Source organism: Neovison vison, chromosome 3, assembly GCF_020171115.1.
Source record: "Neovison vison isolate M4711 chromosome 3, ASM_NN_V1, whole genome shotgun sequence".
Classification (NCBI taxonomy): Eukaryota; Metazoa; Chordata; class Mammalia; order Carnivora; family Mustelidae; genus Neogale; species Neogale vison.
Window position 1 is genome coordinate 19,168,298 of NC_058093.1, and position 24,481 is coordinate 19,192,778.

Consider the following 24,481-nt stretch of genomic DNA (forward strand, 5'->3'; position numbering starts at 1 on the left):
ATTTCCTCTCTTAGGTTATTTGGCTAGACCACATCACAAGTGTAGCTGTTTCTTAGAACAGCGCTACCCCTGCTAGGCTGCCTGGGTGTGCTCAATGACTCCTCGGCTGTAACTAAAAGGAGAACCTAGTGTATCCAACACCACGGTCTGTTCCCCCTTCTGCCTTCCTACACACACTCTAGCTAGGGGATGACTTTGAAGGCTTGCTGGCGTCAAAGCCCTTCAGCCCAGATGGGCTTTGCTGCTCAAAGACACACTGCAAAGATGGGTTCCTGTTTAAGTAAGCGGTACCTACAGAGTTGCTCAAGCAGTGGGCTGCATTTTTTTTAAACTAATAGACTTTATATTTTAGAGCATTGTTAGGTATACAGGAAATTAAGCAGACAATAGAGTTCCCGATATCCTCTCCTCCCACTCACAGCTTACCCCATTATTAATATCTTGCTTTAGTGCGGCACATTTGTTACACTGATGAGCCAGTATTTATATGTTATTATTCGAAGGTCCATAGTTTACATTAGGATTCACTCTTAACAAAACTAATGGGAGAAGATATTTGCAAACGACATATCTGATAAAGGGTTGGCATCCAACATATATGAACAGCTTGTAAAACTCAACACCCAAAAAACAAATAATCCAGTTTAAAAATGGGCAGAAGACGTGAGTAGACATTTTTCCAAAGAAGATGTCCAGATGGTTAACAGACATATGAAAAAACACTCAGCACCACTCATCATCAGAAGAATACAAATCAAAGCCAAAATGAGGTATCACCGCACACTGGTCAGAATGGCTAAAAAGAAAAACACAGGAAACAACAAGTGTCGGCAAAGATGTGGAGAAAAGGGAAACTCTTACCCTGTGGTGGGAATGCAAGCTGGTACAGCCACTCTGGAAAACAGAATAGAGGTTCCTCAAAAAGTTAAAAATAGGACTACCCCATGACCCAGCAGTTGTACTAGTCAATGTACGCAAAAATACTGATTCGAAGGGACACAAGCATGCTGATGTTTATAGCAGCATTGTCAACAATAGCATAATTATGGAAAGAGTCCAAATGTCTGTTAACTGATTCATGGATAAAGAAAATGTGGTATGGGGTGCCTGGATGGTTAAGCATCTGCCTTCAACTCCTGTCATAATCCCAAGGTCCTGGGTTGAGCCCCACGTTGGACTTTCTGCTTAGCAAGGAATCTGCTTCTCCCTTTGCCACTCTCCCTGCTCATGCTCTCTCTGTCTCTCTCTCAAATGAATAAACAAAATCTTAAAAAAAAAAAAGAAAAGAAAAGAAAGAAAGAAAGGAAGACCCTGTTCTTCTTTAGGAAAAAAAAGATATGGTATATATGTACAATGGGATAGTATTCAGCCATCAAAAAGAATGAAATCTTGCCATTTGCAATAATGTGGTTGGAGCCAGAGAGTATAATGCTAAATGAACCAGATCAGTCAGAGAAAGACAAATACTATATGATTTCACTCATATGTGGAAACAAAACAAATGAATATAGGGGAAAAGAAAAGGAAAGCAAACCAAGAAATAGACTCTTGATTCTAGAGAACAAACTGTGGATTACTGGAGGGGAGGTGGGCAAGGGGAGGGCTAAGTAGGGGATGGAGATTAAGGAGGGCACTTGCTGTGATGAGCACCAGGTATTTTGTATAAGTGATTCATCACTAAATTCTATATCTGAAACTAAAAGAAGGAAGGAAGGAAGGAAGGAAGGAAGGGAGGGAAGGATTCACTGTTTCTCTTGTATAGTTCTATGGGTTTTGACAAACACTTTTCATGTATCTACCATTATAATATCCTACAGAACAGCTCCCCCACCCTAAAAATCTCTCGCGTTTCACTTAATCATTACTTGCCCATCACCCACCCCCAAACTCTGATAATCTCCAATCTTTTTTACTCTTTACAGTTTTGCCTTTTCCAGAATGTCATATAGTCGATCATATAGTACATAGCCTTTTCAGAATGGCTTCTTTCCTTTATTAGTACACACTTAAGTTTCCTTCATGTCTTTTCCTGGCTTGATATGGCTAGAAAGCTTATTTCTTTTCTTTTTTTAATATATACTTTTGGGGTTTTTTATGTTTTTATTTTATTTTTTGACTTTTTAAAAAAGTAGGCTTCACGCCCAATGTGGGGCTTGAACTCACAAACTCACACAGAATTGTGTGTCCTACTGACTGAGCCAGCCAGGTGCCCCCAGTGTCTTTTTTTAGAATAGTTGTAGGTCCACAGCAAAAGTGAATAGAAAGGACAGAGAGTTCCCATCTACTTCCTGCCCCCACAGATCCACAGCCATACCCATTATCAACATCCCACACTGGAGTAGCACATTGTTACAATAAATGAACGTACCTGACACATTCTTATCACTCAAAGACCATAATTACTTAGGGTTCACTGATGGTATTGTACATTTTATGAATTTTGGCAAATGTATAATAATATGTATCCGCCACTATGGTATCATAAGGAACAGCTTCACTGCCCTAAAGATCCACCTGTTCATCTGTCCGTCTCCCCAAACCCTGGCAACCACTGATCCATCGTTTTGCCTTTTTTCAGAATGTCGCAGTTGGAATCATACCTTCTATATCTTTTTCAGATTGCTTCTTTCAAGTAGTAGTATACATTTTATGGTTTCTCCATGTCTTTTCATGTTTGACGACTCTTTTCTTTTTGGTGGTGAATAGTATCTCATTGTCCATACATACCACAGTTCACTCATTCACCTACTGAGGGACATCTTGGTTGCATCCAAGTTTGGGGAATTATGAAAAAAGCTGCTATCAACATCTGGGTTCAGGTTTTCCTGTGGACAGAAGTTCTCAGCTCCTTTGGGTTAATACCAAGGCATGAGTTTGCTGGATTATCTGTATGTAAGAGTATGTTTCGTTTTGTAAGAAGCTTCCAGACTGTCCTAGAAAGTGGGTGTACATTTTGCGTTCCCATCAGCAAAGAATGAGAGTTCCTGTTCATCTACATCATAGCCATCCTTTGGTGTCGGCTCTTCTAACAGGCATGGGGTAGTTCCTCTTTCCTCTAATTTGCAATGCTCTAATGACATATTGTATGGAGCATCTCCTCAGATGTTTCTTTACAATCTGTGTATCTTCTTGGGTGAGGTGTCTGTTCAGATCTTTGACCATTTCTTTAAACCGGGTATGTATGTGTGTGTGTGTGTGTGTGTTTTTCTGGGTTATAAGAGTTCTTTGTATGATATAGAGCCTCTATCGGATATGTGTTTTGCAAATATTTTCCCCATATCTGTGGTTTGTCTTATTCTTAACAATGTCTTTCACAGAGCAGAAGTTTAAATTTTTTTTTTAAAGATTATTTCTTTATTTATTTGACAGATCCCAAGTAGGCAGAGAGGCAGGCAGAGAGAGAAGGGGGCAGGAAGCAGACTCCCCACTGAGCGGAGAGCCCAATGCAGGACTCGAGACCAGGACCTGAGATCATGACCTGAGCTGAAGGCAGAGGCTTAACCCACTGAGCCACCCAGGTGCCCCAGAAGTTTTTAATTTTAATGAAGTCCGACCTGAATTTTCCTTTCATGAATTGTGGTGTTTTATCTAGGAAGGTGTTTTAATGACTGTGAAACAAGCCCTAAAGAAATCACTGGACTCCATGATGCATCTTGAAAAATCTTGGGAGAGACATCGTAAGCTGGCCTTCTAGCATTTTGAGGTGACTCCTGGCTCAGCAACCCTGAACTAACTATGGCTAGACCGTCCCTGCCTCTTAGTCACTGACCGTGCCACTGCTAACTTCTCTCTCTAGCATGTGTGGACTTCAGCTTGGATTTTATGAGGAGGACAGATTTCAACTGAATTTTTGGATTTACCATTGCTCCTCCCTCCATGATGATTTACTAAATAAGTGATTTTTCTGACGCTAGCCAAGTATTCAAATCTCTCTAACAAAATTATTCACTTGATCCCATCTTTCTGACACAAATAACTCTCACTTATTTTTAAAAGATGGTAAGTCACTTTCTTTAAAGATTTGACTCTAACATAAGCAGGAAACTTTAAATTGGTAGTGACATCATGCAGGAGAATGAGACAAAAATAAATAGTTGTAACAGTTTTGTGGACAGTTAGATGATCAGTAATTTTCCAAGTATCCTTGTTCAACGGTAGACCCAGCTCTTTTCTATAAAGCAAATTTGGCAGTTGCCACTTATAGAATTTATCTTCTTGACCTCATATTGCTGTCTGCTTGTTTGCCAACTATACTGCAGAATGTCTGATAGCCCATTTTGTGCCAATATTATTATTTCTTAATCTACTTCAGTGTGGACCACTCTAAGGCCCGAATCAATGGTGTTCACAGCCCAGCCCAGAATCTTCTATGTAAAAAGCCCCTATAAGTATTCATTGAATTAATTTGTTAAACCTTTATCCAATAATACTTACTAAATTATACTTGCCATAGTACTTACTCAAGAGAATTATAGTTCTGAGGAACCACATGTATAAAAAAATTTTAAGTGAACAACATTCAGGAAAACAATCTCAGACTCCTGAAATGTTAAAATATAGAACAAAGGAGGAAAGAGAAAGAGTATATTAATGATGTTCAAGTATATGAGGGAGTCATGTTGGGCAAGATGGCTCTTTATTTCCTTACAGACGAAGAGAAGAGGTAGGTACAATTGCAATAAATAAAATGGAGATTCAGGATGCGTATAGGGAACAAATTTTTTGACTCTAAGATTCCTGGAAACTTGGTGGAGTTAAGCAGAAAGCACAGATAAGAGAAATCAGAGTCTCCTCCAAAGGATGCAGAGCTGAGTTGACTTAGGTCAACTCAGATGCTGGAGACAGGGGCAGCCAATTTCCCGTCCACATGCTCTCGGTCTTTGCACTTACAAATTCATGTGCAACAAGCAAGTCACGGATTGCAATAGGAGCTCAAATCAGTGCCTCTTCCTTCCTTATTGGTCCAGTACACGAAGGTGAGTGGTAGGAACAATAGTCATGAAAACATAAAAGTACTTACTAGGAGCTCTGCTGGAAATCAAAGGCAAAGACAAAATGGCTTTTTTTTTGGGGGGGGGGTCTTGTAAATTTGCAACATTTTGTAATAATAGCTTATTTATGGAGCCCTTGACATATGGGAGGACAGGGAGTGGACACCGACATGAGGTAGGAAGTCCATTGTGAGCGCCAGTTAGCAGGTGAGGAAGCAGCAATTCCGTGAGGTTATCTATGTGACTAGCCCAAAGTTTCTCAACCAGTGAGTGACAGAGCTGGACGTTGAACCCAGATGTCTATCCGGGTGTCCCTGCTGTACTGCCCAGTGACCTCTGGATTTGGGCAAGCCAGTCCCACCAACCCCTGGCTACTCCACGGGACTTTCTGCTCTTGACTACAAGGTCAATTCTGAGACCCAGGCCCACTGCTGCCCCCAGGACCTCTGCGCTGGCTCTTAACTGAGGCCGCCCATGGCAATCACCTGGGAAGCTTTACAAAAATGTTGATTGCAGGGTCCCACTCCTAAGGATTTTGCTTTAATTGCTCTTCAGGGCAACTTCAGCAAGGAGGTTCCTGTGCAACATTTTATCGAAGTATATGGTGCATGTAGAAACGTGCACTGCCCTAAGTATACAGCACAGTGAGTTTTTACAAAGCGCAGGCACCTGGGTAACCACCACCCAGCTCAAGAATCGGAAGGTCAGGATCGCCTGAGAAGCAGTCCGGCTCCCCGCCCCCAGCTCACCCCGCCCCCAGCTCACCCCGCTCCAGCTCACCCCGCTCCAGCTCACCCTGCCCCCCACAGCTAGCCTGCCTTCCGACAGCACGGTCCCCTCCTGAACAAAGTCCCTCATTTATAAACAAGTTTGCTCAGCGTTCACTTCTTAGGGCAGGAATGCCTGCCATCCTGAGGGTTACCGAAGTCACACCTACAGACCAGGATCAAACACAGTGTGGAGCGCTTCCTGCGCACCCAAGCCCCTGCCTGACTGCTTCGCACACCCTCCCGCCCAGTCCCGGGCACACTCAACACGCACCTTCTTGTATCCCCCCACTTTACAGATTGGTAAACGGAGGCACCAAGAGATGACATCAGTCGCCCGCGGGCACACAGCTTGTAGCTGGCAGAGCTTCACAGAACCTTCTCGAGCCGTCTCTCTGCTCTGGTTTTTATTTTAAGTATCTGTACCAACCGTCCTCTGCCCCTAAATGCCTGGACAGAGTCATGGCGCTCTGGTCGCTCTCGTTCGAGGTGCAAGGAGCTGGGGAGGGAAGGAAAATCCTAGAACCACCACAGGTGCTGGGATGGACGCTGACCAGTGGCCAGGGTGTGGTCTTACCTCCCTCTTTTACTTTTTTTTTTTTTTTTTTTTTTTTTTTTTTTGACAGAGGGAGAGAGAGCGCAAGCAAGGGGAGTAGCAGGCAGAGAGAGAGAAGCAGGCTACCCACTTAGCAGGGAACCTGACACGGGACTCGATCCCAGGACCTGGAGATCATGACCTGAGCGGAAGGCAGTCGCTTAACCAACTGAGCCACCCAGGCGCCCCTCCCCCTCTTTTCCAGAGGAGGAAAGAGCCCAAGAGAGATTTGGGGTGTCTTCAGCTGAATGAGGGAAAATGCGAGAGAGGGGGAAGCCTTGTGGCCCTGGCTGGGCAGCGGGACACCGACTTCTCCTCTGAGCCCCAGATGCAGGAGTGCGCAGCCCTCGTTGGTTCCCTCTGCGGCCAGGCAGGTGAGGTTAGCCACGCAGCTAGAGCAGTCTGCGCAGCGAGCTTCTAACCTAAATGAGACGGAGAACGGACAGCACAGAGCTGTCGGAGTTGGAAACGGGGTCCTCTCGGTGTCCCCGGTCGTGCTCATCGGGTTTGGATTGCGCAAGGGCACTCCTGGCCTTCATCCCGCCGGGGAAGGGGCCGGGCGCGAGACACAGCTCCTCCAGAAGTTCTCCTTGAAAACGTGGTGCGCCACGCAGGCCTTATTCCTCCAGCGCTCCCAGAAAGCAAAACAAGTCTCAGAAAGCGTGGGCTTGATTGCCTTTTTATGTCCCTCCTCTAAGATGGCTTTGGAGTTTCTTGCAGATCTGTCCGCCAGCCCACGCCCCCAGAGGCCGCCTCTCCCCGCGGGTCCCCACGTCCCCGGATCCTGCGTCAATTGCTCTGGTCTTTGGACGGGAGACTTCCTTGGAGCCAGAACGCTCACTCTGTTGCTCTCTAATTTTTTTTCTTTTCTTTTTTTTTTTTTTTTTTTCAGAGCAAGTTTTCCAATATAAATTACACCCTCAATTACTTCTCTCTTCCTAGAGCAGTGAATCACACTCTGAGAGGCTGTTAGGGTGGGGACAGCGGAGACAGAGCCCGGAGGTTCCAGCCAGTGCCTGCTTGTCGCCCTCCTTCTCAGCTTACCCTCCCCCCCCAACCCCCACTCCGCAGCAGCCAGTGCGGCTTTGCACTGAAGTCACCAACGACAGAAGCCCCTTCAGTGGGTACTCCTGCGCCCCCCTGTGCTCTGGGCACCTATGTGAAGGTGAGGTTGCTGCTTTAGGGAACTGGCCTCTGCTTGGAGGCAAGAAGAAACATCCTAGCTTCACTAGGATGGCTTGATATTTGACGGACATTGTAGACTGCATTAGGGCCTCCAGGCCTTATCCCTTCCTCTGCAACTATGCTCTGCCCTGTGCCTCTGCAGCTCTTTCCATCAAGAGATGAGGATGCTCTCTGACCCACTGATTCTGCCCACGACACCTGCTTTGGCCAACAGGATGCGAGCAGATGGGATTCGAGAAGATGGGATGTGAGCAGAGGCTTGAAAGCAGGCTTACGTGGTTGAGCTAGCTCTCCTGTATCTCTGCTGTTTCCACGACAGGAGCCTGCCTGGGCTAGGCCACTGGTCCCAGGAGGGAGATGAGAGATGTGTGGAGCAGAGCTGCCCCAGCCGGGCCCGCCCCGCCCTGCCCTGCCCAGAGCAGTCCAGCTGCCTCCAGATGCTTGAAGAAACCCAGCCAAGATCAGCAGTTCTGCCTACCCAGCCTTCGCAGGAGTTGGAGAGGTGGGAGCTGGAATAGGAAGTGATTGTTATTTTAAGCCTCTGAATTTTGAGGTGGTTGGTACTCTAGCAATAGTGATGAGACGATGACGATGATTATATGAGAAACAAAAGGACTTTGCAAATGTGAAGCCATGGGAAGTGAGCAGAGGGCAGAGGAGGGCTGTTGAATAAGTTCTGGGCCCCGAACCTGAAGACGAGTTAAAATCTACTCCCCTCCCGAGTTCACTCTGTAAACTTGGGCAGATCATTTCTGGGTCTAATTATAAATTACAGAGTTGGCTTGCAAACTATGAGGGCTTGAGAAAATGTTGGAAAACTGATACGGGCCCTAGAACTTCATTGGTAGGGAGTTAAGAGAGGGATGGGGGAAGGTGGGAGAGAGGTCCCCTGCCCAAATGAAAGGGACAAATCTATTGAGATGGAAATTAGATGATTTTGGAGAATATGTTTGGTCTAAGGCTGGGAGCTAGATTTGGAGCCTAGATATAAAGTCTCATTTCCCCAGACCGAAGACACTGGGATACATAAACATTCCTGAAAATGCGAGCTTTTGGGTGGCTCAGAGGGTTAAGCCTCTGCCTTCAGCACAGGTCATGATCTCAGGGTCCTGGGGTTGAGTCCCCACATCGGGCTCTCTGCTCAGCAGGGAGCCTGCTTCCTCCTCTCTCTCTGCCTGCCTCTCTGCCTACTTGTGATCTCGGTCTGTCAAATAAATAAATAAATCTTTTTTAAAAAAAATTCCTGAAAATGGGTTATAGAAGTTGACTTCCTGACAGATCTTTACTCAGAACAAAGCAAAGTTGGGGACAATTATGGAGTCTTTGGTCAGGTGGAGAAGTAACAGGCCAGACTAGCAGTTAGATGTGCCTCTGTGAGCTCTTTTCTTGGCCACTTTAACTTTTCTTGGTTGTTTCTTATCTGACCTTTGACAAGTCACGCATCCTGTGGACAAGCAGATGAAATACGGGTTATTCATTTGTTATGTATTGATCACAGGCTACATTCCAGGAACTGCTCGGGGCAGTACGGACAAATCAGGGAATAGGACACGGTTCCCTGGCTGTCTGCCAGCTCAGGCTGGATGAAACATTTAAACATTGTCATTCATACCAAACATATAATACTAGATCCTTTTTTGGAGGGGAAAATTATAGCTCAGAGAGATTAGGTGGCTTGTCCAAAATCAGACAACTTGTAAGAAAAAGATGAAAAATTACACTTTAACCTTAAATCTGTTTTGTTTTTATTCAACTATGCTGACTCTTCCAGTTGGTTGTTTGATTTTATTTATAAAAATACTGTGTGTGTGTGTGTGTGTGTGCACCTGTGTGTGTGCTGGGTGGCTCAGTCAGGTAAGCATCTGCCTTCGGCTCAGGTCACGATGTTGGGTTTCTGGGATTGAGCCCCTGCTCAGTGGGGAGCCTGCTTCTCCCTCTGCCTCGGCGGCCTCTCCTGCTTGTGCTCCCTCTGTCTTTCTCTGACAAATAAATAAATGAAAATCTTTTTAAAATGTTATTTTTATATACTGTTTTAGAAGAACATCTCTGTATACGAAATAGAGTTCGGTGCTTGGATTTTTGTTGTTCTGTTCGAATTCTCTTAGTTTCCAGGACTATGAAAGTAGGTTCCTGAATTGAATAGGGACAAAGCTTACATGCATAAAAAATAAGGGATGGTTTAATCAAGTGTGTTCTGCTCAATGGTTTACTTTGCAAACATTAACTGGGATGGCTATGTCTCAAACATTATAGGTGAGAGTTTAAATTGTTATGGTTCCTCCAGGCAATGTGAAAATGCATATCAAAACTGCAAATGAATATGCTTTTTGTTCTAACAATTCTCACTTGAGAAAGTTGTTCTATAGAAATATAGATCATGGAAGTCTAAAATTATTCAAGCAGCACTTTTTTTTCTAGTAAGATACTGGAAATAACCTGAATCCTTTAAATCAATCTGTACCAGCACTAATTGACTTTGTCTTATTTGGAAGGTGTTCAGATATATTTTATAAAAGATTTAAAATGACACGTGGGAAGGTCCTTCTCGTCTAGTACGGTCTAGTTGGGGTATACTAATCTTTCTATATAAAGACAGCCAACCATCAAAACCATCACATGATAAAGACTGAGTGTGGAATCAACCTTATGTTAGGATGAGGAGGAAGTGTGTGCTTGAGGGACTCAGAAGTCTTCAGGAGAATTTCATTTAGGTTAGGGAAGGGTTTAGATAGGACCAGAGGTTTGCGGGAGCCAGGCAGGAGGCTCTCTTCACAGAGGCAGAGTCTGGAATGAGCAAGGCAGACAGGGGGCAAAGAGGACCTCTTTGGTGGAGAGGGGAAGGTGAGCTTACAGAGTGACTCGGTGGTAAGACCAGAATGGTGAGTTGGGGCGAAACCGAGGAGGACGTTGGACGCCAAGATAAAGATCTGGAATTTTGTTTAGGTGTTTGAGCCAGGGGCAACATGCACAAAACAGTGTTTGGGAGAGTGTAATCTAGCTACCTGATACCGAATGGATTGGAGCAGAGTGTGTCTGAGGTTAGCACACTCCTGGAGACCTCAAGCAGGAGTCCAGGGACCGGGAAAGGAGGCCCAAGCTAGGTTGGGAGCCGGAAAAGTAGAAGAAGGAAGCCGACACTAAGGTGTTACTCCTTCACCTACCCTGCCTGGACTTGATTTTGACATTCCCCTGGCAAGTCATAATTACCAGGACAGTTATTATCTTGGGTTTTACAGGTGTATAACACAGGCGATTGTGTAAGGATCCGAGGGTTACGGACCCGGCGTTGAGCTGGGCGGCTGGCTCTTTGTCTGCAGACTGTTAGGGATTGAAAACTAACGTGGAGCATGTTTTCCAAGGCACCTAGCTTGCTGCTCAGAAAAACCATAAACACAAGTCCGCTTCCCGAAAGCCAAGACTACAGGGTAAAAGTAGTTTTTAAGAGGTATTTTTCTAGTATTCAATCACAACTTTAACTGAGGTTTTCTTTTCTTTTCTTTCTTTTTTTTTTTTTTTTTTAAGATTTTATTTATTTATTTGAGAGAGAGTGACTTAGAGATAGCATGAGCAGGGGCAGAAGGAGGGGAGAAGCAGACTCCCCACAGAACGGGGAGCCCAACATAAGGCTTGATCCCAGGATCATGACCTGAGCTGAAGGCAGACATGTAACAGACTGAGCCCTCGAGGCGTCCCTAATGTTCTCATTTAAAAAGGGGGTTGCTAAAAGAACCTGTAGCTCTTAAAAAATTAAGTAGATTTTGAGCGCCGTCATGTAAAGAAGTCCATGCTTCATCGTTAGCTGTGGGAAACGGCCACCTCTGGGTAGCATCACACACTACGCCAGCTAAAAGCATCGTATCTGTTTTAAGTGTGATGCTGGAGAGGCCACCCCCCAGCAGGGGCACGGGGGATGGGATGTGGTGGGGGAGGGTGCAGAATGGCAAAGCCGCTTTTCTGCTTCTGAGTAGTCACAGTATTTTACAAGCAGGTTAGGGCTTGTAAGGAAAAGACTCCTGCAGACATTTCGTACACCCCAGGGACGCACAGCTCCCACCTGCGCACGCCTATTAGAGGAAAACAACAAAAATGCTAGTGAGGGAAACAGAGGCAGGAGAGCGATCGTAAAAGTCTTCCTTGATCTGACAGATCACTTCTCCGGGGTGACTCCCCCGTAGAGCCTGGTGTGTTTCCTTGAGCAAGCTGTGTCTCTCTTGGCTTCCGTTTCCTCGGGTCTGAATGAGGATGTTGCGATCAAACAAAATAAGATACGTAGAGCATTCCTTCACACACTGTGGCCATCTCTAAGCTTTTAGCAATTACTGGCTATTGTTCTTCTCCACTTGGCACCCCCAAAATCTAAAAATGACCTTGTACTTTTCCTTGACTCTTAAGTTATTTACTTGCTTGATCCACGCCCCCTACTAGGAGGCGCACTCCTTGAAGGTAAGGTGCTTAATTAACAATTACTTTAGGGACTCCTGGGTAGCTCAGCCTGGGTTAAGCATTTTTTTTTTTTAAACTGGATTAAGCATCTGCCCTTGGCTCACGTCATCATCCCAGGATCTAGGAATCGAGTCCCGCACTGGGTTCTTTGTTCCCAGAGAGGAGTCTGCTTGTCCCTCTGCCTGCCACACTCTCTCTGACAAATAAAATCTTTTTAAAAGAAGTTATTTTTAATTGTTTTTCTTCCCTGCTGAAAAAAATAATATATTACTATGGTGTTGGGGGTGGTGGGCAACAACTAAAACTCTCCCTTAGTCTCAACCCTAAAGATAATCATTATAGATTCCTTTAGATATTCTAAAGGGTTGGGACAACGCTGAGGCCCCATTTCGGTAAAAGGCCAGAAGGTAAATACTTTTGGCTTTGTGCCCACAGGGTCTCTGTCACAACAACCCAGCTTTATCCTTCTAGCGGGGAAGTAGCCGCACACAGGACCTAAACACATGGGCGTGGCTCTCTTCCAGCAACACTTCATTTATGAAAGCGGGCTTCAGCCCGATCTGGCCCTGGGACAATCGTTTGCTGCCTCCTGAGCTAGAAGACTGCTTGCTCTCTGATAGAATTCCATTGTGAACCACACACACAATTGTGCATTTTCTCATCAATATATTAAAAACAATTTTTTAAAAAAGTAAATCAATTTCAATAGTATGTTTTATCAAACCCATGTTTTTATCAAACATATGATCAAGATAAATAATTACTGGGGCGCCGGGGTGGTTCAGTCAGTTGAGCATCTGACTCATGATTTCGGCTCAGGCCGTGATCTCAGGGTCGTGGGTTCGAGCCCTGTGTGGTGTGAGCCTCTGTGCTCAGTGCGGAGTCTGCTTGTCCTTCTCTCTCTGCTTCTCCTCTTGCTCCTGCTCTGTCTCTCTCTCAAGTAAAAATCTAAAAACAAACAAATATGTAAATGACTATGGAAATATTTTGCATGCCTGTTTTTGTACTAAGTCTTTGGAATTTGCTGTGGATTTTGTACTTACAGCACAACTCAGTTCCAACTAGGCCCACTCCCAAGTTTCATGGCTACCAGGTGGACAGCTCGTGAATCTAGATAGCCTTTGTATGTATGTAATTACATACACTTAAGAAAATAAAATTAGTATAATATATAAGCTTTTTTTTCCACTGAGTAACCTTTCTGGATGATCTTTCTTTATCTTCCATAAAGATTAATCTTTTTATAGAACTATCATAAGATCCAGCAATTCCAGTTCTGGATATTTATTAAGAAGAAAATGAAGGGACACCTAGATGGCTCAGTCAGTTGTGGGCTGCTTTGGGCTCGGGTCATGATCTCAGGGGCCTGGGATCGAGTCCCGTTTTGGGCTCCTTGCTCAGTGGGGAGCCTACTTTTCCCTCTGCCAGCCCTCTCCTACTTCTTTGTGCGCTTTCTCTGATAAATAAATAAAATCTTTAAAAATAAATAAAAAGGAAAAAGAAAATGAAAACATTAATTTGAAAAGATATATGTACCCCTATGTTATTATTTACAATATTATTACAATATTATTATTTACAACATTATTATTTATTATTATATATTTATATGTATTTATAATCATATATTAATTATTATATTATTTATTTATTACGTTATTATTTACAATATTATTACAAATTATTACTATTATTTACAATAGTCAAGCTATGAAAGCAAACTGTTAATCAGTGGATGAATGGATAAAGAAATTGTGTATATACACAATGGAATATTACTCGGTCATAAAGAGAATGAAATCTCACCTTTTTTTTAAAAAAAGATTTTTTTTTAAAGATTTTATTTATTTGAAAGAGGGAGAATGAGAGAGAGCACACGAGTGGAAGGGAGAGGGAGAAGCGGGCTCCCAAGAATAGGGAGCCCTACACGGGGTTCGATCCCAGGACCCCAGGATCACGATCTGAGCTAAAGGCAGATGCCCAACCGACTGAGCCGCCAGGCGCCCCTTAATTTTGAATTGGTATTTAAAATAGTTCAAGAATTGTCCTTTTACATAATATTTTATATATATATATATAATATATATCTTTAAAGTAAATTCTTGGGAGTTGAACTGCTGAATCAAAGGCTCGGATGATATTTAACTTTCAATAACAGTTGCCAAGCCGGAAAGCTGGAATTCTATCCTGTTTTTCTCTGTGTCTCTAGCATGTCGGCACTCAGCAAATAATTGTTAAATGAGTGGATAAGTTAAAATCTCACACCGTTGAGAGAGAGAGGGAGAAAAGGGGCAGAGGGAGAGGAAATTATGGCTTAAAGTGGGAACAGTCAGTCGCACATGAGGGAGACAAGCGGAAACACGCCGAGCTGGTGTAGGGACTAGTGTTTGTGTAATAGTCAGGTAAGCTCCTCGGAACACAGCCCAATTCCCCTGTCTTAGAAACTCTCCAAGCCTTGGGACTTGGGCTCCGGGACTGTAGGTTTCACTGGGAAACTATTCCCTGCATTTGGAGGCCAGTGTGAACCCCAGTCTCCCTGTGGTGGACAGGACAGAGTTTCTAGTTAAGGGTAGGGGTGAGGGTGGGAGGTGGTTAAAGGTGCTACTTCCTCCCAGGAGTGTTGGGAAAACCCCTGCTCTTCAGGGATGGGACAAGTTCCCGACGTTGTGGAGTCCCCTCTGGAAATCTCTCATACCAAGCCCACTCCCCTTCTGGAATGAAAGGAGGCTCAACAACGTGGTACCAAGGGGCAAATGAGGTTCCACTCTCCAATGGCCAAGTGCAGGCCCAGAAAATTTATGAAAACCTGAATTTATCTAGAGATCTTCCCTGTCCCCCTTCCTGCTGAGAATTCTCCTCTGGCCTGTCTCCCAAAGCAGCCCTCCGGCCACACTCACAACTCTGCCTGGCCTGGCAGGCCATGCTGGGGTCTCTCAGCTGGCCTGCCCCCACCCAGGCTCCCTTGCTCTCTGGTTCATCCAACCCTCCTCCCCACCCCGACGGGCAACCCCATCCTAAAACCTGCCCTCCGTAGCCGTCTGGAAGGCAGAGCCCAGCTTCTTTGTCTCCCCAGAGGCTCGCATGGTGCCTGACACACATTTGACACTTAATAAATGTTAGTTGAATAAAAAGACGAAATAGTCTCTGGACTTTTTACTTTGCCATCCATGGCATTTGGCGTTCTGTATGGAATAACTCACTGGACAAGCGTTGATCAGGCACCAGCCACATGCCAGGCATGGGGACAGGTGATAACATAGGGGTTCCAAGCACAAGGAACTCATGATCTTGGATCCTTTTTTGGTTGTGTCTGACATTCCATGGCTCCGCGGACACCCACAGATTGTTCTGTCCTGTTATTCACTCACACAAATTTATTTGAGCTCCCATTCTGTTCTAGCACCATGCTATGCCCATACTCTTTCATTCTATGTCTGAGACTCCTCCAAGGAAGGTAACACTGACCCCATTTTATACACAAAGAAAATGAGATGAAATGATTCCGTCAGTCTGCCTATGCCCAGGAGTGAGCGGCACCAGCGATCCACGCCAGGCGGGCTGTGCCCGGGGGCCACACCCTGTTCGTCCTGCAGCCCCACAGCCTGCCTGGGCCCCTTGGGGAGGTGGGAAGAGGCCCTGGAGACCAGCGGGAAATCCCTGTATGCGGGGGTGGGGGTGGTGGGGTTGGTGGTGGCGGTGGTGGTGGTGGCCAGGGGCTGCTCTTTTTGGCTGGGACACCAGGCAGCAGGACAGGGAGAAACACCCCAGAATATACTGAAAGTCACCAATGGCACAGTTCCTTCAATTACTTTTCTTTTCATCCCTAAACCTTGGGGCTCAGCTTCTCACTGTAACTTCTTCTTCTTCTTCTTTTTTTTTTTTCTTAAAGATTTTATTTATTTATTTGACAGAGAGAGAGCAAGAGAGGGGACACAAGCAGGGGGAGTGGAAGAGGGAGAAGCAGGCTTCCCAGGGAGCAGGGAGTGCGGCTCAGATCCCAGGACCCTGCGATCCTGACCTGAGCCGAAGACAAACGCTTAACAACTTCTAATGACACACTTTGTCTTTAGGTCTTTACTCCAAGTTTCCGAAGGGACGCTCCCAGCCGGGAAGGCAGTTGGTTGTGGGGACTGGGATCTGAAGAGCCTCAGCTCACTTTGCAGGTGATATTGGTCTTTTATTTTGCAAAGCAAAGTGACAGTCAGTGGTGATATTGCTGGTTGGGGACTGTCCTTAGAGGGCACGCTGCGGCATGCAGGAGGGAGAGGCAACCGATCTGCTCCTAGGCCTTCGCCCAGCACCGAGAGGAGAGGCCCGGCAGCCCCACAGGCCTCCTGCTCCAACACTTCTCACAGCTGCCAAAACGCCTCCCTCCCAAGGCCATGCTTTCAGGAGCAAAGGAAAGAAAAACAAGAGTAAGTCATTTTGATAAAATAAGACCTAATGGATCCAGGGAAAATTATTGTAATCAGAGCCACAGTCATGGTACCGGCCAGGAGGGGAAAAAAAAAAATCATAAAATAATGCTCACATTATCCTCTTTTTCTCCCCCCTCCCCAAAGTTCTACTTTGAGTGGTGTACTTTTAAACATCCTGAAGATGTTTAAAATCTTGCCAGAGGCAGGAACACAGAGGGGAAATATTCCTGCCTATAAACAAATGGGAAAGTTTCATGCAAGGGACTGAGAATTTTGAGACTTAACTTGGAATTGGCAGTGGGAAAATGTAACGCTCTGGAAATAATGATCGCAGCATTAGGTCACTTGGGCAACGCAGCCGTCCTGCACAGCCTTAAAATGTGGCCTCAGCCTCTTCCCAACGTGAAGCCACAGGAAGGACGGGTCAATTCATTTGTTCAATGGTCAGTGGTCTCTGACGTTTGCAGGGAACTGGGAGAGAGTCAAAGTGAAAACACAGCTCCCCAAAGCTGCATACAACCTCACGGGAGCAGCGGGGAGACTTGTGTGTTGCCGGAGTAACTACAAGGTCGGGGGTGGTAGAGATCGGGAAGCCCAGGGACTGTCTCTCAACTTGCTGGGCTGCTCCCCAGCACCAACCCCTGCAACCTCACCGATGGAACTCCCCCTCTGCCAGTGCTCAAGGGCCTCCCTGCTGCTTCCCACAGCACAGGCCTCTCCCACCAGCACGTGGTTCTGGGTTTGGATCTCCTGCTCTCCTGGATTATGGAGGAAGGAAGAAGAGGTGCAGAACCCAGGAAACTGGCCCTGGGAAGCTGCGAGCTGGAGACCATGCAGCACTTTCCGCAGCTGGTCCCTCATTCATTCTTCCCCAGCTGCATCCAGAAAGCCCAGCGCATCACTTACACTCAGTGATGGGGGGGCTGGCTGTGCTTTCCCACCTCAAAGTCAGGGCAAGAGGTCTGAGAGTGACCCACCTACATTCTCGAAATCATCTGTTTCCACCTTCCATCTTGTTAACGTGATTGCTGCTGCTTTCTAGGGAGGAAACCGGGCACCGAGGGACTGATTTGCCCAAACACAGAGAGCTGGCTTGGGGCTGAGGCTTCCAAATCACAGTCTGTGGCATCTTCTGTTCTAGAATGCCACATCCTCCCCATTCCAGCCCCACCCCCACCTCTCTGCTTCCAGTTCGTCCTGATCATGAGGTCCTGAGTAAGAATGTGTAACATGTTCAACTATAATCCAGCATCTCTGCTCCCAGATATTTGCCTGTGGGAGAGAACACTCCTGCCCTCCAAAAAGCTTGGACATGAATTTTTCTGCACCTTTATTCCTAATAATAAAAAACTGAAAGTGGGCCCCTGGGTGGCTCAGGCAGTTAGGCCTTCCGCTCAGATCATGATCCTGGGGTCCTGGGAGTGAGCCCCATGTCCGTCAGGGAGCTGGCTTCTCCCTCTCCCTGTGCCTGCCACTCCCCTGCCCGTGTTCTTTCTGTCAAATAAATAAATAAAATCTAAAACAAAACAAAACGAAACTGAAAGCCGGTGTTCATTGACAGACGACAACACAAACCAGGGTAGGTCCATGCCTTCGAATGTTGTTCATCAATTAAATGGAGCAAATTGTTGATGTTATCCCAGATGTTATACTGAGGGAGAGAAGCCAGATACAAGTACCTGGTGTACGATTCTGCTTATATAAAGTTCTAGAACAGGCTAAGCTGGAAATCAGATCCGTATTTGCTTGTAGGGGCTGGAAGGATAGAGAAACAGAAGGGGTCGGGGAGGAGATTAACTGGAAACGGGCATGAGGGAACTATTTGGGATGATGAAAATGTCCCATGCCGTGGCAGGGGTCTGGATTACGTGGGTACGTACATTTGCTGAAACTGATCAGTCGGTATAGTTAAGATCCGTGCACTTCAGAACTATAAGTTATGTCTAAATTTAAAAATAGGAAAAGAGGTAGGTAGTATGGGATTGTTGCAAAACTTTATAAAGAAGTAATGAAGCAAGCAAAAACTTTTCTTACATCCAAATCTCACACTTCCGGGCTAACTGCTATTATTATATTATGTAACCTTCCAGAGACTCTTTCTGGGCAAAAATGGGCTTCCCCTGCTCCCTGTGCCCCATGACAATGTGTCCAGCTGAAGGAAGGCCTTCCAGCGAAAAGACTGAAACGGGTTATTTCTGAGTGTCAAACTGTTTCATGTTAAAGATGGTTTTTCCCCAATCGAGAAGTGGGCAGAGGACATGAACAGACAGTTCTGCAAAGAAGACATCCAGATGGCCAACAGACACATGAAAAAGTGCTCCACATCACTCGGCATCAGGGAAATACAAATCAAAACCACAATGAGATACCACCTCACACCAGTCAGAATGGCTAAAATTAACAAGTCAGGAAACGACAGATGCTGGTGAGGATTTGTAGAAAGGGGAACCGTCCTACCCTGTTGGTGGGAATGCAGGCTGGTGCAACCATTCTGGAAAACAGCATGGAGGTTCCTCAAAAAGTTGAAAATAGAGCTACCCTAAGACCCAGCAATTGCACTACTGGGTATTTACCCTAAAGATATAAATGTAGTGATCCGAAGGGGCACGTGCACCTGAGTGTTTATAGCAGCAATGTCTACAATAGCCAAACTATGGAAAGAACCCAGATGTCCATCAACAGATGAATGGATAAAGAAAAGATGGTATATTTATATACAATGTAATACTATGCAGCCATCAAAAGAAATGAAATCTTGCCATTTGCGACGACCTGGATGGAACTAGAGGGTATTATGCTTAGCGAAATAAGTCAAGCGGAGAAAGACAACTATCATATGATCTCCCTGATATGAGGAAGTGGAGATGCAACATGGGAGGCTTGGGGGTAGGAAAAGAATAAATGAAACAAGATGGGATCAGGAGGGGGACAAACCATAAGAGACTCTTAATGTCACAAAACAAACTGAGAGGGGCCGGGAGGGAGGGGTGTAGGGAGAGGGGGTGGGGTTATGGACATTGGGGAGGGTATGTGCTATGGTGAGTGCTGTGAAGTGTGTAAACCTGGCGATTCACAGGCCTGTACCCCTGGGGCGAATAATACGTGGTATGTTTATAAAATATTTTAAACAATTAAAAAAAAAAAGATGTTTTTTCCATGTTATCCTGCTTAGAAACAGTTTGTGGATACCATGAAAGAGTAAAAGAATGCCTTGGTGACATCCTGATTTTCAAAATGGTTTTTCTTTTGGGGCACCTGGTGGCTCAGTCGGTTAAGCGTCTGCCTTTGGCTCAGGTCATGATCCTGCAGTCCTGGGATCCAGCTCCACGATGGGTTCAGCCAGGAGTCTGGCTCCCCACCTACCCCCCGAACCCCCACCTCCACCTGTGACCACTTGCATGCTCTCTCTCAAATAAACAATCTAAAAAAAAAAAAAAAAAGTGTTTTCCCTTCAGGGAGCCACATTTTTTTAACCCTCCCACCCTGGTCCCAGGCTCCCCTGGCCTCATGCCAGTCTCGCTCTCTCCTGACATCTCAGATGGTGCTCTCTAACACCCTCTGCCTTTTTTTTTTTTTTTTTAAATATTTATTTATTTGAGGGCATCTGGGTGACTCAGTCGTTGAGCAGCTGCCTTCGGTTCAGGTCATGATCCCAGCATCCTGGGACTGAGTCCCACATCGGGCTCTCTGCTCGGCGGGAAGCCTGCTTCTCCCTCTGCCATTACCCCTGCTTGGGTTCCCTCTCATGCTTTGTCTCTCCCTGTCAAATACATAAATAAAATATTTTTTTAAAAAAGATTTATTTATTTATTTGAGAGTGAGCGAGCCAGCAGGAGGAGGGGCAGAGGGAGAGGGAGAGAGAACCTTCAGCAGACTTCCGCACTGAGTGTGGAGTCTATCTCAGAACCTGATCCCACGACCCTGAGGTCATGAGCTGAGCTGAAACCAAGATCTGGAAGCTTAATGGACTGTGCCACCCAGGCGCCTGCCTCTTTGCCATTTCAACTATGCAGAACACAGTCATTTCCATGGGCTTGAGCCCCCCCGGGGTGCGTGGAGAAAGTGCTCCTCTTTCATAGTCTAGATGTGTGCTTTCCCAAGCGTGAGGACCCCTTCTTAAAGTCTAAACGCCCCAGAGAAATTCCCTCTGACACTTTTAATATTTATTGAACGAGAAAGCTCATGGAAAGGAAAAGCTATTGATTAAATAGATTTGCATTTGATTAATGATGACAGCATCATTTACATGCATTAAAATAATAATACTAATAAGCAGCTAATATTTCTCGTGTACTTATTATGTGCCAGGTATTTTGCTAAGTCCCCTATACAAATTATCTATAATTCACCCCCCAACCACATAGGTAGAAATCACTGTCACCCCGCGGCATACATAAGGAAGCTGAGGCTCCGAGAGGGTAACTTGCTCAAGTTCACACTGCCATGAAGCAGGCTGAGAACCGAGCATGCCGCTTGATCTTGCCTGCTTTATTGACTTACTCTGTGCACAATGCTGGTGTGCTTAGGAATTCCCTAGCCCCCGGTTACGCTCAGGGCCTCCCGGGAGCGGAGGGAGTCAGGAGGGAGGCACAGGCTATGCGGGACACTAAGGCAAGTGCATTGCGCTTAGCCTGGACTCGAGCGCCGACGTGTTCGCTAGCCCGGGCCCTTCCTGAATCCAGCCTCGTCCAACCCCCTGAGCAAGCCGTGCCTGAGTTGGCGTCTGTCCGGTCTGGCTTGTCCCCGGGTCCCCAGAGGCTGGAGGGGTTAACAGTTGAGAACCTGTTTGCAGACCATTAGAAACAATAATCACCTTGCCAGTAACCTGATCTACTTCCAAAGAAGGGTCTCGGTTTTAGCAAACAGATTAAGTGGCCCCGTGAAGTGGAGGGCGCGCCCTCGTCAGCTGCCTAGACAGCATTTCTTCTGGGCCCTTGGAATTTGTGTGGCGATCAAGCCAGGCCCAGGGGCCACATCTGGACTCACACCCTTCTGGCGGCTTCTTCCCCTGGAATTCTGAAAACTCTGAACTTCCCCTGGATCTGACACAAGCCCCCACGGGGCTCTTTTCCAGGCCCAGCCACGGGAACGAGCAACTCTAACGATGGCCCCGAGATCGCGCGAGCGCACTGAGTCCTCAAGGTGCGCCCCCCCACCCCGCGGGCTTCCCTGGTCCGCGTGTCCCCCCCACTCCCCCACTCCACCCAACCCCAACGGAGCCTTAGCGCCCTGATGCCTCCCATTCCAGCGGAGAGACAGAGGGACCGCTGTGTGCAAGAGCCCGCACTGCTGGTTAAACCTTCAGGAATTTGGCAAGCGGGTGGTTAAACGTGGCCATCATTAAAAACGAAATAAACCTATAATTACATAAATTATATTTAAAACAAAGGTAATAAGTACTCGAAAGCCATCACTTGCTAATTGCTTTCTTATGTTTCGTGGGTGTCTGTGCTTTGGGGTTATTCATGTGGGTTGTGTCGGAATAGCGGATACTCTGTGCCGCAGTGTGCTACCCGACGCGCGTCCAGGCCCTCCGTTTCCTGACGGCGTGTTGGTCCCGTGAGATCGGCCACGGCGGGGGTGTTGACGCCACAGAAATGGGCAAATGTACAAATCAGGGCTTGCGTTTCCCCCACGGCCTCTCCTCCCTCGAGAGCTGGTGGTTAAACATTCACCAGCGTCCCTGGGTTGAGAGAGGGTGACTAACTCGGCAAGGTCCCGAGCCTGCCCCTGGACCCGAAGCTCACCGCCATGCTGCTCTACCTCTTAAAAAATAATAAACATTCTTCAGCGCGTTCATTGCAAGAAAATAAAAGGGTTGAAGGAGGATTAACGATTAAAGATGAAAAAACTTTAAAATGTAATCTCCCACAATCACAATATGTACCTTATTTGTATTCTGATTGAAATAAACTGTAAAAAAAAAAAATGATGGCATCATGAGGCTCTTGGAAATTTGGGCCCTGACTACATAGTTGATGATATCCATGAATTATCCTGTCTTTTTGGGTGTGATAACGTCATCATTTTTTTAGAACACTGAGTATTTCAGATGAAATGACAGGCAAGGCAAGATTAACTTTATAATAATAAAAAAAGGGCGCCTGGGTGGCTCAGTGGGTTAAAGCCTCTGCCTTCTGCTCCAGTCATGATCCCAGGGTCCTGGGATCGAGTCCCACATCGGGCTCTCTGCTCAGCGGGGAGCCTGCTTCCTCCTCTCTCTCTGCCTGCCTCTCTGCCTACTTGTGATCTCTGTCAAATAAATAAAATCTTTTAAAAAAATAATAAAAATAAAGTGAGTGTCCTTATAGACTAGTGGTTCTCCATATGTGGTTCCCAGACCAGCAGCACTGGGGAAAATGCAAATTTTCCGTCCCACTCCAGACCTACGGACTCAGAAATTCAGTGTTAACAAGCCCCCAGGGTGACTGAGGCCACGACCAGTTAGAACGACTGCTTTAGATGAAACAAGGTTCACCTTGAGCTGATGATCATTGAGACTGGGTGAGCGTGGAGGGGATGGGGAGTCGTACGCACAGGCGACATCTAATCTAAAAGTTTAAAGAATTAATAGACACAGGGAGCGTAGGTCTGACGGGGAGGGGTCAGGGTTGCACGAGACTGATGGATTCTCTTGGATGCCTTCACCGGGTCGCATTGATAGGCGCGTCTTTATTGTCTTTTGAATTAAAAATCCAGGTTAATGGGTGCCTGGGCTCCGTGGGCTCCAGGCTTGAAGCTGCCTCCTGCCGGCCCTCCTCCGGCCAACCACCTGCCCCGCCCCTTCATTTGAAGCCGTCCTGTTAATAAGGTTTGATCCTGAAATTTCAGATCTCTCAGCGGAGCAACTATTTTACTTTTCAACTTCCACCTAAAGCTGTGTGACTTGAAAATCGCCCCCTTCTAGACCTGCTTTATCAGCTACAGACGTGATGCAATTAATTAACTAGATGCAGCCTCTCACCACGCGCTGCTTAACTTCCAGCCCATTGTAGCCCTGGTTTACTTAGCAGATAGGGCCTAAGAGCCTGTGACTGTTTACCTCCCTCTGGAGGGGCTGTCCTGGGCAGACGAATTCATTAGTTGGTGTTTGCCAAGCGGCAGGAAACTGCCCCCCACCCCCACCCCCACCCCAAAAGCCTTAGGTGAGTTTTTATTTCTATATATTTATTTTCTGTGTAAAATGTTAAGAGAAACTGAACTTACATCCAAGTTAACGTTGCTGTCTGCGCTGCTCGGTCTGCAAACTCCTCCGTCCTACCCCCAGCCCCCCCAGCCCCCCTTTCCTCCAGCCCACTTTTTTTCCTGTCTCTCATTTCCGCTATTTCTCCAACTGGAAAACTCTTTGGATTTTGTCCCAGAGGATGGAAAAGGTCTGCCTGTCCATTAGATGGGATATTTGAGGATTTTTAGTCTTGTTGGTTTAAATGCCAAATGCCTCCCAAATCCTCTGCTTCCTGGTTCTCTCCAACCCACCCCGCCTCCAGGAAGCTGTCCACCCCCCTCTTCCTTTCCTCTTTCCCTTCCCTCCCCTCTCTTCTTTTTAAAAAACAGTCCTGTTGAGGCTTTGTCAAGAAATAAGCGCAATTTTTTTCCCTAGGAACTGTGCTTCCCAAAACTCTGGAGAAGGACGGAGAGAGAGTGGCCATTTCTTGCAGACATGGGGGCAGAAGCAGAAGCGGGGGCGGAGGACCTTTGGGAGCAGGGAGGACGTTTGAACTCCGCCTCACCTTTCTCAGTGATTACTCCTAGAACAGGATTTCTTAAGTGCACTCTATAGGGCGCTGGCGGTAGAATGCAGTTTCCTGGGCCACACTCCAAGCCAACTGAATCCGTTTCTGGGAATGGAATCTGGGCATCTGTATTTCTTTCTTTTTTTTTTTTTTTTAAGATTTTATTTGGGGCGCCTGTGTGGCTCCGTGGGTTAAAGCTTCTGCCTTAGGCCCGGGTCATGATCCCAGGGTCCTGGGATCAAGCCCCACATCAGGATCTTTGCTCAGCTGGGAATCTGCTTCCTCCTCTCTCTCTGCAAGCCTCTCTGCCTTCTTGTGATCTCTGTCAAATAAATAAATAAAATCTTAA